General features: G+C 40.5%; 1 protein-coding gene across 12 annotated transcripts in view; it reads right to left on the reverse strand.

Moving 5' to 3' along the window:
* The window catches only part of TSPAN4 (tetraspanin 4), a 395182-nt gene that overhangs the window by 345048 nt on the left and 36268 nt on the right, over window positions 1-13866 (reverse strand). For 2 of the 12 annotated variants that reach the window (XM_046942331.1, XM_046942328.1), the window contains exon 2: window positions 9141-9194. The exons of the other annotated variants lie outside the window; for them this stretch is intronic. The gene's annotated coding sequence lies outside the window, so the exon portion shown is untranslated. The remainder of the gene's footprint in view (window positions 1-9140; window positions 9195-13866) is intronic. 12 annotated transcript variants of the gene reach the window in all.

Raw genomic sequence — 13866 nt, forward strand, 5'->3', positions numbered from 1 at the left:
TTATGACAGCTGCTGTGTCAAGCTTTTCAAAACTTTTCTTTATAGCTTTAAATACAGCTGGCACAGGGGGTATCTTTTTCTAAGAAAAAAATAATCCATAGATCAGTATCCTGTACTCATAGTCCAGCCACCCCTAAGTGCCCGTAATGGTGTTACTTGCCAGCACTTACGAAGCAGCCACACACAGTCTAAAGGCTTTGCTAACACCAATTCACACATACAGCTTTCAGTCAAAGTAAATTCAGAAACACTTTCCTTCTCTCATCATTCCCAAAGTCTGACATTCTCCATGAACCAATGAGTTCTCCTTTCTACCTTTATAATGCTGTCTCTGAAGATACGTGAATAAAGGCACAGCCTGAATTCATGGGGTAACCTAAAAAAAAAGTTTGAAAACATCTGAAATTCTAAATATTGAAAAATACCCTTATATTCCTCCAAAATTAATAACCCCTGAAGTGCCACTCCAGATCTCCACACCTTCCAGTCTTTTCCATGTCCTTGCTGTACATACTGCAACACCACCAGCGGCACAAGAGAGCAGAAAGGGCAGGACAGCATGGGCCCCTTCCCCTCCCATATGCTTGCCACCATTAGTGCAAAGCCCACCATCCCTGCCTCAGAGACATCACAGCTTATATAGGAAGGCTTGGGAGAAAACAGAAAATAAACTGAGGGCTAAAAGTCTTCTGTGATTATGAGCAAGATGTTTAAAGCTAAAGAATTGAGCTCGTGCATCTTTCATTGCTCCAAGACTATCGCTCCAAGACTATTTTCCCCTTTTAAGAGCAGAGTACCAGTCTTCCTTACTAGGCAAAAAAGGTCAGGAAGGATTCTGGCTGCAGACCTAGACTTTCTCTTGCTTGTTCTTCCCCTACCTGAATGCAAACAATCATGTTTTCCTAGACTTCACAACTTGAATGCACAGGCAAATGTCACCCACGTAAATGGTTATAGCTCAATCTGCAGTACATGATGTGCACCCAATGTTACCACACTGGTGGTAACAATTCTCTGGAGTACTGTAAGAAATTCCCGTTCAAAGACATCCCAGAGGAGCTCCAGGCTCGTTTGCTCAACCTTCTGCCTTGTGAATTAATAGATTTGAATTGCACATCAATACATGGCACCTCAGGCACGTGTAATAAAGAGGATTTGTGAGGATAATTCCTGCAGATCCGTTCCTCCTAAATTCCTTCAGTTGTGCCTGTGATTAAATAAAAGATTAAATAAACTAACAGACTAAAGGTCCAGTGAAGAAGGAGGAAAAAAAAAAACAGGTAACAAATGAAACAATGCACATGGAAGCAAAGAAGGAGGAATACAGCAAAATAAGCCAAGATCATCCTGCATTTATTCACCCACTGAAGCTACCTGAAGGCAATCCTGGGTTGATACCTTTTTAAGGAGTAACAGTAGAGATCTAAATACACAGGCCTGCACTTCACCACTCAGGAAGTTCAGGGCATGCAACAAGAGGCTGGTCTCACCAGCTCAGGACAGCTCTTCTTGTTGTATGCTCCCAAAGCACAAAAGCAGTTGTATCAGATCAGTGCAGCAGTTCATCCTCACTCTGCTCTAACTCCTTTAGAGTGCTTTGTTGATGTTGTTTTTTCAGTTTTTTTTTTTTTTAAAGAGCTTTTGTTGGAATAGCAATGCACACACTCTGAGTCACTGGCTACAGGCAGCTTCCATCCTGTGGGTCTACGCTCATGTTAACAACTCCAGGTTAAAAGCCAGAGTACAGAGAGAGGGAGCATTAAACGCAAACTCAGCCTCCTCCCACCTCTCACTTGCTGAATGGAGCTGTAATTACATTGGTCAGCAGCATTTGTCAAGGGATTAATACAGAAACAAGGGTGATTTTGTCCTCTTTATTGAGCAACAAGAATATTTTCATAACAAACACTCCCTTTCCCTCAGCTTATTAGCTGCACCCTACCAACTACCTCTCAGTAGAGGCAACCAGCACATAGTCTCTCCTCCTTGTATAAAGAGTCACAAGAATGGAACAAAAGGGGTTGCAATGAGTTGGAAGAACAGTCCTTCCACAAAAGCATCAATGTGTTTAAATAAAGATACTCATATACAACAACAAACAAGAAACTGGCATTGCTTAAAGTCGTCATTCCACACTGACTGAGCCGGTCCATTTACCATAAAGTATGATTTTACTGAATAAAGTTCACTGAAAAAAACCACTAGTTTTAATTCCAGAATATGAATAGCTGATACAGGTATTGACTGTGCTCCTACTATAGGGTAAAGCTAAAACAGCATATTTATACTCCTCTAACAGAGACAGTAAATGTTATATATTCAATGAAAGGAGTTCCTAGCCCCTAATCACAGATGTAATCACTGTTGCAGGTTGTGAGATATTCCCATGGCCAGGCAAGTGAATGTTAAACAGGGTGGATGAGTAGAGATTGATTCCACAAAATGAAGAAACCATCAGGGAAGAGAAGACACTATTTACCCTCTGGCTCCTTCTTTCTTTTTAAGGAGCGCACAACTTTTGTAGACCTTGCTGCAAAGTACATTTTGTGAGGCTGAAAGTAATTCCATTATAGACTTATCTTGCACTTCAGCTAACGCTTCCTTTGTGAGATCAGCAAGTAAAGTTTCCATAAGGTCAAAGCTGCCATTTAACCCTCTAGAGACTCTACTGGTCTTTTCAAGCTGTTTAATAGCTATGATCCTCCTGAAAACATTTCAGGTGTGTAGGCTGCTCCTCAGATTCCCCTTGCCATATAAATATATCTGCCAGCTCTGCAGACAGCATCAGGCACATGTTATACAACACAGTCACCAAGTGACATTCTTTTGTTGAGTACATGGGTTATAAGAATACACATGAAGAGTAACATCCATCCTTTAACCTCAAGCAAAACAGAAGCCAGCAAAGAACCCTGGCCTTCTTATAAGCTGGTCTGCTTCTGTGAGAGCATCCATAAAGCTGGCCTCTTTGCTCACTCTGTGTATCATAGCACATCTTCCAAGCATTTTGCAGGCTCCAGCACCATTCTTCTGAGCATGACTAGCTCTCCTTGGAACACCAAAGATGACCTCAACAAAACACTCACCTCAAGAGAGGCAAAACTCTGAAATTCCAGTAATTGAAGACATTCTCTGGATAAAAATACATTTTTCTTTATTTGGGTCGCAACATGCTCCAAGGAGTCCAGCTTCTAACAAAGACCAGTCCTCAATCCGCAATACTTTAAACAATATATGCATATATTCATACTGTCTCATGGTTCGTCAATTTACACAGCTTCTTGGTAATGCTACCTCGTGTGAACAGACTGGATCATCGAAACAGCCAGTCTGAACCACACAGTGCAACAAGTTCAATTGCACTTAGGTACAGCTAAGGAGAGCATACAGAGACAGACAGGAGAGATCAAGACAAGGCAGTTCAACAGGTATTTTCATCTTAGATATGTAAGATGCTGCTGAAAAAGGCAATCTGGTTCCTAACGTCATATTCCATCTACCTGCTCTGTTTCCTCGCTCACTTTGAAGCTAGCATTCAGAACTAGCAGTGAGGTAGATAACCCTGGAAAAAAAAATATCTGGTGCAAGGTAAGCAGTAAGAAAAAACACAGTCACAGGCAGGAGGATGTTGGGACCATTCCTACTGCAGTATTCTAGATGTACACTGCAAGTGTTGTAGATCCTTTACAAACAATCCCTGGAGCTACAATCCAAGTACATTATCAAGTACCACACAGCAAGCCCTAGAGAGGGCACATGACATTTCAAATAAGGCTCATGCCTAGGATCTCAGAAACCTACAACTTATACACGGAAAATGATCATAACCTCTTGTGTTCAGAGGTCACAATCCAAGCACGCAAACATCAAATTATACAAGTATTTAGTGAGGACAGCAAAGATACTGCGATCTACACAAAGCATTAATTCAGATTCAAAGCCAGTGTTAGGCTGTGTTTTTGCCACTACTTGAGGCTTAAAAAAACCTCACATATCCTTTCAAATTCTGTTTTAGGGAATTTGTCAAGAATTTTTGAACAGTTTAATGAAAACTTAAATGAGTCAAGCTTTTTAACCAGCAGTCACACCAGCACTCCTTTTATCAATATCATTAACTATTAGACAAAGTAGCAACTGTAAAACAATAGCCTAATCATGATTCATTCCTCTGGCATTTATGGTAATAGCATGATCTTGATGGACTCATTTAGCATTAATAGTGTCATTGATCATTAATTCAGCTAAAGAATTTCCCTTTGCAACTCAACGTTAAACACAGAAATCGATAATTATAATCTTGAAACATAACCGATTTTTCCTACCCTAAATCTTACACTTTAGACGTAAGAGAATAGGACCACTCAATGGATAAAATGGGAAGGAACAACGTGAAAGAGCTGCTTTACCTCAGCCTAGGAATGCTGTGCAAATGTAAGACGCAAAAGAGGCCTACAGAACTGGAGCAGTACCAGATGCTTTTGCGTATTACATCCTATTAAAGCCATTGCACATGAAGAGCTCTGTGTACCTTAAAAGAAAAAGTTTCTCTCTGGTGTGGCCTCAGCATAGTTTTCACTTTCCCCTATACACTTCAACAAAGCCTGAAAACACAGATCAGCTCCTCCCAAGCCTATTGGGGTTACACAGTATTTCAAGATCTAGGTTCCTCAAAATCTTAATCAGCAATAAGAGTTAAGTGCTCTCATCTCACTTAACTCTGCTGACTGCAGGAGAACGTACTAGAAAGCCATTTCCTCACTCAGCTAATTCAACTTCCCAGCATGGCCATGCAACAGCAGAAGAGTGCACTAGTGACAGGCACTGATGCACTGGCTTTTAATGTTGACTTCATAGATCTTGTTGGACTGAAGTCGTGACAAAGCTTCTTTTATTCCTACTCCACCAAGCTTGTACCAAAACACAAACAAGGTCCTCACTAAACCATGGGATACAGAGTAGTTTGTTTTCTTAAAGCTGAGCTTCACACTGCTTTAAGTACTTAATCCCCTGTAAAAATATCCTCTTTAAAGTTAAGTTTGTTTTAAAAATAAGAATTAAGTTACAGCATAATTTTCCTATATCATACTTTGGACATTCAAATAACTTCTTAAATACTCCTGAGGACAACGCCCTCCCAAAATTTCAGTATTAGAAGGTTCTTTTTTCAGGTTGCCCGCGTAATAGGGCTGTCAGTTCTGAGGTTAACTCAAGCTTTATAAATATAGCATAATGTCAAGTACTGCTTTCAGTAACTACCAAAGAGTGAATCTCTTATTTACATTTTTCCCCAAATGTCAATATTTCACTTGAAATAGAAACTGACAGTTGAAATAGGACAGTTTATTTCTCTTCCCTGCACTATAATTACAAACAAGGTGGAAAAGTCAGAAGTCTACTTGTTCTAAAAGCCTAAAATGCCATAGGACCTGTCTTTCCTTTAGATCTGTGCCTAGCTGCATCTTTTACTGTCAAAATATTTGTTTTGTAAGTCAAGCTCCCAGTGACCAGAAACAATCAAGGGCTCTATTTAAAAATACCATCACTTTATATGCAGGACACACACTGATAAAAATCAGCCTTCTTCCTAACACCCTTTTGTGATCTGCATTTAAAATATAAAAGTTTTTGTGTGTTAATGATAGGGAGGGTGAGGGAGAACGCTTTTAATTTCATTTTAATGTATGTTACTATAATGGTGTCATTTCAGGCTCTATTCAAATCTCCAGCTACAGCAGCCAACAACAGAACTGTATGTTTTCTCCCCCAGTTAGCTAAATTTAAAGGAACTGGGGAAATTTTCTCCTTCCCAGCACAGATGACAGTCACCATTGTGGATCTGCTGCTCTGGATTCAATCATTATCCCTGCTTCACAATGCAGCCACGCGTTCTGTGTTATAACAAAGTACAGCCAAGGGTTCCTGAATGCTTGTATACTTGGGTTTTCTTGTTTTGTTTTTTTAAACACAATCGTGCAGTCATTCCATGGTTGCATAACTAGGCACAAATCAAGTCTGCTTTCCCTGATTTCCCTGCTGCCACTAAAATCCCACAGCATTCCCAGCCTGGACAGCGAGAGATAAAGAAACAAATTCAACATCTCAAAATCGTGGAAAGCAAGCTAAACCTCCCAGTCCCTAGTCTTGATAATAATGGGCAATAATAGCGAATGGCCTCCCATCCTGCAAACAGTTCGGCTTGATGGATGCGAGCGATTTGGCAACTTCTGTTTGTTACCACACATCTCCGCTAGGTTGGGACTGCTGCTGACCTACTGAGAAATACATAACGAGCACCACATGCTCCACAGTGTTCTGCAATATAATCGAGCAAAAAACAGGAAAACAAGAGAGCTATAGGGACAGCTTAATAGAAGCCAACATAAGCATTTTGGCTTATGCTGTAGTAAGATAGGCAGCAACCCATGCTCCTTGCTAGCTTTGGGGAGCCTCCACCACTAATGTAACTGGAAAAAAAAAAAAAAAAATCACCAACAGCAAATCTGCCTCCCAACTGCTGTAGAACATCCCCCATCTTTACAGCAGGAGCCCTGACTTCCAACTAGATTCAAATGCACAAGTCTGCACTCTTGCAAGCCACAGGTAGAATTTGTGTGTACTACAAATATATTATAGAGCAACATTTAAAGCCTTGCCATAAGCAAGATAAGTAGTATAAGAGAAACAGAGGATCCCATTTCCAAAATGCATTAAAAGTTTTAGGGGGTGGGTCCAGAAAGAAAACTGATTGAGTAGTTTTTAAAATAAGGCCTGTTGTTCTTTACGTTCAGAGAAAACAAGCATCCTTCATGCTAGTTCACAGAGCAAGCCATAAGCTTGCTCACAATAAGGTGTTCCATTCTGTGGATCATTTCTGTGGCCTTTTTGTGGCCACACTTGAACAGGTCCATGCCTCTCCTGTACTGAGGACTCCACATTTGGAAGCAGTACTCCAGATGAGGCCCAACCAGCAAAGAGCAGAGGATCAACTCCCTCACCCTGCTGGTCACGCTTCTTTTGATGCGGCCCAGGACACGTTTGACCTTCTGGGCTGTGAGGGCACATTGCTAGCTCACATCCAGCTTCCCATCCACCAGTCTCCCCGGGTTTTTTTTGGCAGGGCTGCTCTCAATCCTTTCATCCCCCAACTTGTATTGGTAATGAGGGTTGCCTCAACTCAGGTGCAAGATCTTGCATTTGGATTTGTTGAAGCTCATGAGGTTTGAGGGCTGTGTGGCAGGCAGTTATCAGAGAAGAGCTGATCAGAGAAAATCAGCTGAGAATTATGTACCACACCACTCTCAAAAAGTAAAAACAGCCAAAAAAACCCAAAACAGATCTGACTGAGCTGCCTCAGTACGTCCATCTCATATAGTCTTTTTCTCCTCTCACCACCAAGCTCCATTTACTGCCCCCTGCAATCAGACAGATTTTTGCAACCTGGTGCCTTCACCATGCTGCATAACAGCCTCTTGCCCTCACACGGCAGGGTAGCACAGCTCCCAAGATCTGTGTGAGACAGCACAAGGCAACCTACAGTCTTTTCAGTGCCAAGTTTCAGTCCCACCTTGCACAACAATTTAGGAACAAGCAGTCTCACCACAGGCCCCTTCCACGGCCTAACATAAAGCTCATTAAAGGGACTAGTCAATGAAAAAATGCAAAGCTTCATCATTTTTTCCCCAAAGCTGTCAAAATAGCCTGTCACAAACTAACAGAAAAGAGCCGGCATTGGATACTAAAGAACCATTAGACGATAATGGAAGCGAGGAAAGAAATATACTGCATTATCACAGAAAAAGAGAACTTAAAAATACAATAAGCTAAAGCATCACTAAATTCAGCCTCCAAAAGTCCCTCTCTTCAATTATCTAGGGCATATTGTAGACAAAGAATGCATTACTTCTTAATGTTAGCTGGCTCAGGGTAATTTTGCTTTCTATAAGGAGCACCCAAAAGACATGATGGAGCAAATGTCAGGAACAAAATTAGTAATGTATAGTACAAATTTCAGTGACAATTACTTCCCAGCAATCATTTCATCATTTGCAACATTCTATTGCATCGGGTTAATAGCTATTTTTTCTTTGTTACATAAAGACAGCCCTGCAGAATGCAAAAAAAAGTGGAAAAAAGTAACAGACTAACTGGTTCTCGGAGTGAAACTTAATTGGCAGATTCGCATTCTTGAGGAGACTTATCCACACTGCCTTCATTTGACACTGCAGTCTTTAGCCCTTCCACTAAAAAAAAAAATAAAACTAAAAAAGAAAAATACTGAGATTGCAAGTAGAGATATTTAATCTTATTAAATTAGTATGTTTGCTCAAATTTCCTCTGTAATACTACCTGCCAGCATCATCATACTCACACAAAGCTCCGGGGGAGACCTCACTGTGGCCTTCCAATATTTGAAAGGAGCATATAAACAGGAAGGGGAACAGCTGCTTACAAGGGTGAATAGTGATAGGACAAGGGGAAATGGTTTTAAACCGAGACAGGGGAGGTTTAGGTTGGATATTAGGAGGAAGTTTTTCCACACAGAGGGTGGTGACGCACTGGAGCAGGTTGCCCAAGGAGGCTGTGGATGCCCCATCCCTGGAGGCATTCAAGGCCAGGCTGGTTGTGGCTCTGGGCAGCCTGGTCTGGTGGTTGGCGACCCTGCACATAGCAGGGGGCTTGAAACCCAATGGTCACTGTGGTGCTTTTCAACCCAGGCCATTCTATGATTCTACGACATTGTACTCCTGCATTATTGAGGGTCAGATTTAAAACTGACCCATTTCACACTTACACAGTTGCAGTCAGCATTCCGAGTATTCCCAGCTGCAGTAAATACATCTGCAGGAACGTGAATAGAAGTCAGAAACTCCAGACCTTGTTCAAGTCTGGAATGCTGAACAACAGGTTCTACAGAGTTGCATGTCTATTGAGATTAAGGGCGCACAGATACCTTACAGAGATTTTCAAAGGCACCTAAGCAAGTTAAAGGCCTTTGAAAATCTTACTAAGCATCTGTTCAGATCTTGAGAAACTTAAACATATTTGAAATGCAACCACAAGAGCATATTAAAAGCAAATTCAATCTGTGGACCTTTCAACTGGAATACTAGACATATTATCAAAAAATTGTGTTTACTCACACTCTGCTTAGTTAAGGAAAGTTTTTCAGATGTCTCCCCGTCTAGACTGCCTAGCTGGAGTAGAGAAAATTGTGAGTGTGAATGAGTGATTGATCTAAGAACAAGAAAAGACAGGTCAGTCTATGGGGGAGCGTGCTTAGCAGGGGTTTAGAAGAAACGTAATCATACAACGTGATCTGGACAGTCAATTTCCCCCCTCTCTGTGCAGTCTTTCCAACGTTTTTCCAGCCTAGTGACTTTAAATGCTTTTGGAGTCAGAGAGTCTCTCATACTCTATTCTTATAAAGGGTCTGGTGCATGCCATCACGATTTCTATCAATGCCTCTAAGCACAGCTATAACTCAGATACCTACAACCGGATTTCTAGATTACGGCCCTCATATTGAGCCATTTTCTAATGGGGCTCCAGTTAACTATATAATATGTGGAACGTTCTAGGCCTACCCCAGCTACAGGTTTTCCATGCATGTCTATAAATAACAGCACAGCTCACATTAAAGGAATTTTAAATACCAGTAACATGCCTTAAAGTACCTTTCTTAATTGTCACATAAATGCACATATAATATACATCTATCTACAATGGTAATATATGATATAGATATATATGTAGATCTACATATACGTAGACACAAGAATGCAAATAGCAGGCTCCTGGGTAAGTAATTGGCATTTTATAAAGGTCACCTTTTCAAGCAGAAAGAAAGACTGTTGAAGGTTAATTCTTAATTAAAATTAAATTCTGCCTTTATTTAAACTCTCCAAAGGAAGGACTTTTAATGAAAATCCTTAAGTAACAGTCAGCTCTTTTTTTTTAAAAAAAGAACTTTGAGGACATGATTATCAGATAAGTCTTACTGCAAGACAGAAATTGAGCTGCCCTGTACATGCTCTATTTCTCGATTTTTAGAGGATTTTTTACTTGTGCTTAGGAGCTTACTACCTCTAAGGTTCTGCTGTTAATACTCTAAAACCTGTATATAACAACTGTACCGCTTACACAGGCCTTCAGAAGGCAATAACAGCCTTCTAGTCTAGACCTTTATGACGACGCATGTTAACACAAAACTGGCAAAAGAAATCCCTTAATAATAAAACAACTGTAATCCTGTCAAAGGCCAAAGTAATTTCAATTATTACGTGTTTGGTGCTTGCTGCAAGCATGCAATAAAATACCAAGTAGAGCACGTGAGAAACCTTGCATTCTCTTAAATTCAAGACAACATACAATACACGCACATCAATCACATTAGGATATTCTATCCTCTGTACATCTAGTAAGGCCTCAGAGTTGGCTTACCCTCTGGGCAGGGCACTCCCATCCCCAGGTCAAATCATACCAAGAAAAAACAATACAAGAAGAAGCCATGCAGCACACAAGGCAACTGGAGCAAGGCATCATCAGTCAAGGTAAGGAGGACAAATGTATCTTCTCCCACCTGAAGATGGTAGGAGATACTGCTGCTTCCTCCACCTCCTGTAAATCACCTGCTACAAATTAACACTAAGCAAGCCTTTTGCTACACAGCACTAATTCTGAAGCATTCGCTCTCACGACGTCTGAAAAATGGCACAGGGAGATGTCAGGACAAGAGGCCCTACAAACATGGCTTTTCAGCTTCACGATTTAAGCACATTACTCACAGACGCAAAATGAAAGGAAGCTTAACAGCCCTGGGGCAAAGGACAACTCACGTAGCAGAAAAATCATCATTCTTTAAGAAACAATATTTTAAAGTTTCCTCCTCTGAACAAACATTGACCAGAATCTACAAATAAGAGAGCGAGCAAGTCACTTGCTTCAGGGTATCTTTTCCAACCCACAGTTCCAGGTCAGCCTGCATAGAATGGCAAAAAATGGCCAGTTGATCAGGAGAACAAAAGTATTCTGAAGAGGGGAATGTCTTATAAATATCATACATCCTGGTCTGTTTGCATAACAGACTTTAGAGAGTGAGGATGAACAGCCATGGTCTTTTCCCACATAGGGAAACCCCAGTTACCAGTTGTGTTCTTTGCTACCCAGCTGTTTCCATCTAATAAGCAGACACAAAAAGCCCATCAGGGTACATGCTTTGTACGTAGGGTTCAGAGCATTTAAATTATTGTTACAGCAGCACTGTTAAAAATAGACTACTTAAAGATTCCCTACCACAGATTTCATTAGCAACAGATGTACTAACAGCATCAGATATCTACTGTCCAGGTCAATTAAAGCAATTAAGAAAACCTTTATTTCTGAAAAGAAAGTCTCCAGGAAGCATATTACCCTCTGTTCATAGATCCTGTGTAGTTCAGATTCTATTACATGAATTATTGGTGGGTTGACTATATTGGAAAGCTGCCGATCTAAACCAAAATGATGGCAGGGGAAGTCTTTCAGTTCCTGTGTTGCTTTAAACACTTCTATCCTCCCACCAGCTCTATATGGTTAATTACATCCCTCAGCATGGCGAAGGAACTCACTGCAATTCATTGAGCTATATGTAGCCAAGGCACCAACATTTGCTCTTGTTCTCAACAGGAGACAACAACCACTTCCATGATTTGCTCACTAGGACCTGCCCTCATTCAAATGCAGCAATGTTCTTTCCAGCCTAGTGTGATCCATCAGTTTTGTTTTGTTGTTGTTGTTTTTTTTAAAACCTATGACAATTTCCTGAAATTGAAAAGAAGATTAAAAAATAATTATCTGCATACCTCCCGCACGTAAACATGCAAGTGTTTGCAAATACCGCATAAGGAGTGGAAAATCATTCATCAGACTGGGTGAGCAGACAGGGGAAAAAGAAGTGACAAGGCTCAGAAAGCACCTGTCCATCTCCAAGTCTTTGGCTACGGGTCAGAATGGCTTGCCAAACCACATTACTCCATTCTCAGGCACTGACTGCTGAAAACAGTAATATTTCCCCCAATTTACAGAACGTGAATTTACGGTCTCCTTTAATTAGATGCTGGATTCATTCATTACTTGAAGTTGTATTTCATAAATTTGTAGAGATTTTTGATTGTTTGCTTTGTTTTGAAGTAATAAAACGTAGTTGTGCTTCTCCAGAAGAAAAATTTCCCCTAGTATTTTCTAACATATACATATCATTAACAAAATACAATACATATATTCATAAGTTTACATCTGCATTACCTTTCACATCCCAAAGCACATTTATCAGTATCTTGCATAGAAAAAAAAGCTTTAGACTTCTCTCCTGAAGAAAGAGCGAGCTCTCAGAGGATCCTCATCAGAAGCTGAAAATAATCATCCTTGTGACGCCTACTAATTCTTCCTGTGCTTGCCTTCTTGGTGGGTATCTCCAGACCAGGACAATACATTTCTTAAGCTTCAGTTAAACATTTTCACCAAAATAAAGTTTTGTAAATCACCTTGAATAAGGTCACTGAGTAATCCAAGAATCTACTAATTTGTGTTAAGTTTGCTGTACTTTGTTGGTTTAGGGAAAAAAAAAAAAAGAAAAAAAGAAACAGGCCCTGGGCAATAGATCACTTCTATCCCCACTGTGCCTCACAGTTCGATTCTCAGGCATCTCAAATTATGAGCTTTAGCTGATGCTTCCCCACAGCCAGGACACTCATAACGCTTCTCTCCAGTGTGGATTTGCTGCAGTTAAGTAAGTGCTGAGTTCATGTTGCAGCTTTTCCCATAGTAGAAAAACTAAATATAACCCTCTAGTTTGAGTAAACCTGTTTCACAGAACGCTTAGGAATCTCTTATCTTCACAATTGCTGCCTCCCTGTACCACGTTCAGTTGAAATTGGTCAGTAAGCAGCTGAGGTGAAGGAATTAAGAGAAGGTCAGAGCAAGAATGCACGAGTTTTCTCCTTCTGTTCCCTAGGAAACTGCCATCACTTGTGTGCCATCACTTGTGCCCCATCACTGGGCGATCAGAATACAGAACATCTAAGTCAAACCTCTGCTGAGTCAATTTGGAGCAAGGATATGGACCAGTCACCTGCAATTTAGGAGACACATTAGCCACTGGGCAGTTTGGAGAAAGCCTCACAGTTGATCCTAGAGAAATTTTAGTGTTTGGCATAAACAATTCTATGCTTGTATGCCAGAGGAAATAGAAGGATAAGAGTGCACGCTCAGCCTTATCACTGGGATGTTCATTTTCAAGGGAAGACAAATGCATTGCAATCCTTCCCATAGATGACCACTCTAATGCTGATACAGACATCACATATGCAGCTCTCGTCATGTCCTCATTAGAATTTGAACTGAATTTGTCGTGCCAGATAAAAAAAAAATTGGAGTACACTCATTGAAGCTAACAGGACAACGTACACACCACAGGATTTGTAGTAAACTGCCTGGCTACACTAACAGGCTCTGTCTTCTCTGGAGCTGTGGGTGTTCTCTTAAGGGAGCTGACTCCTCATGTTCCAGAAATCTCAAGAAATCTCACAAATACCTCAGTTGGAACACAGCTACATTAACCTTACGCATGCAAGAAAAAACAGTATCATCTCTGATGTTTACTATTTATATATGTGACATAGGATGTTTATAAGATTCACTCCCATACTTTAGCATTTTACTAGAAATCCTTTATTACTCTCCTGAGAGCCTTGCTTCACTAGTAGCAGATGCTTTCCAATGAGCTGCAAGACAACAGTTTGATTATGTAAAGATTGCCAACTACTGGTACTTGGCATAAGACCAATTCTCTTGTTTGTTGTCAACTAAAACACACAAAGAAAAATGAAA

Source organism: Gallus gallus, chromosome 5, assembly GCF_016699485.2.
Source record: "Gallus gallus isolate bGalGal1 chromosome 5, bGalGal1.mat.broiler.GRCg7b, whole genome shotgun sequence".
Lineage (NCBI taxonomy): Eukaryota > Metazoa > Chordata > Aves > Galliformes > Phasianidae > Gallus > Gallus gallus.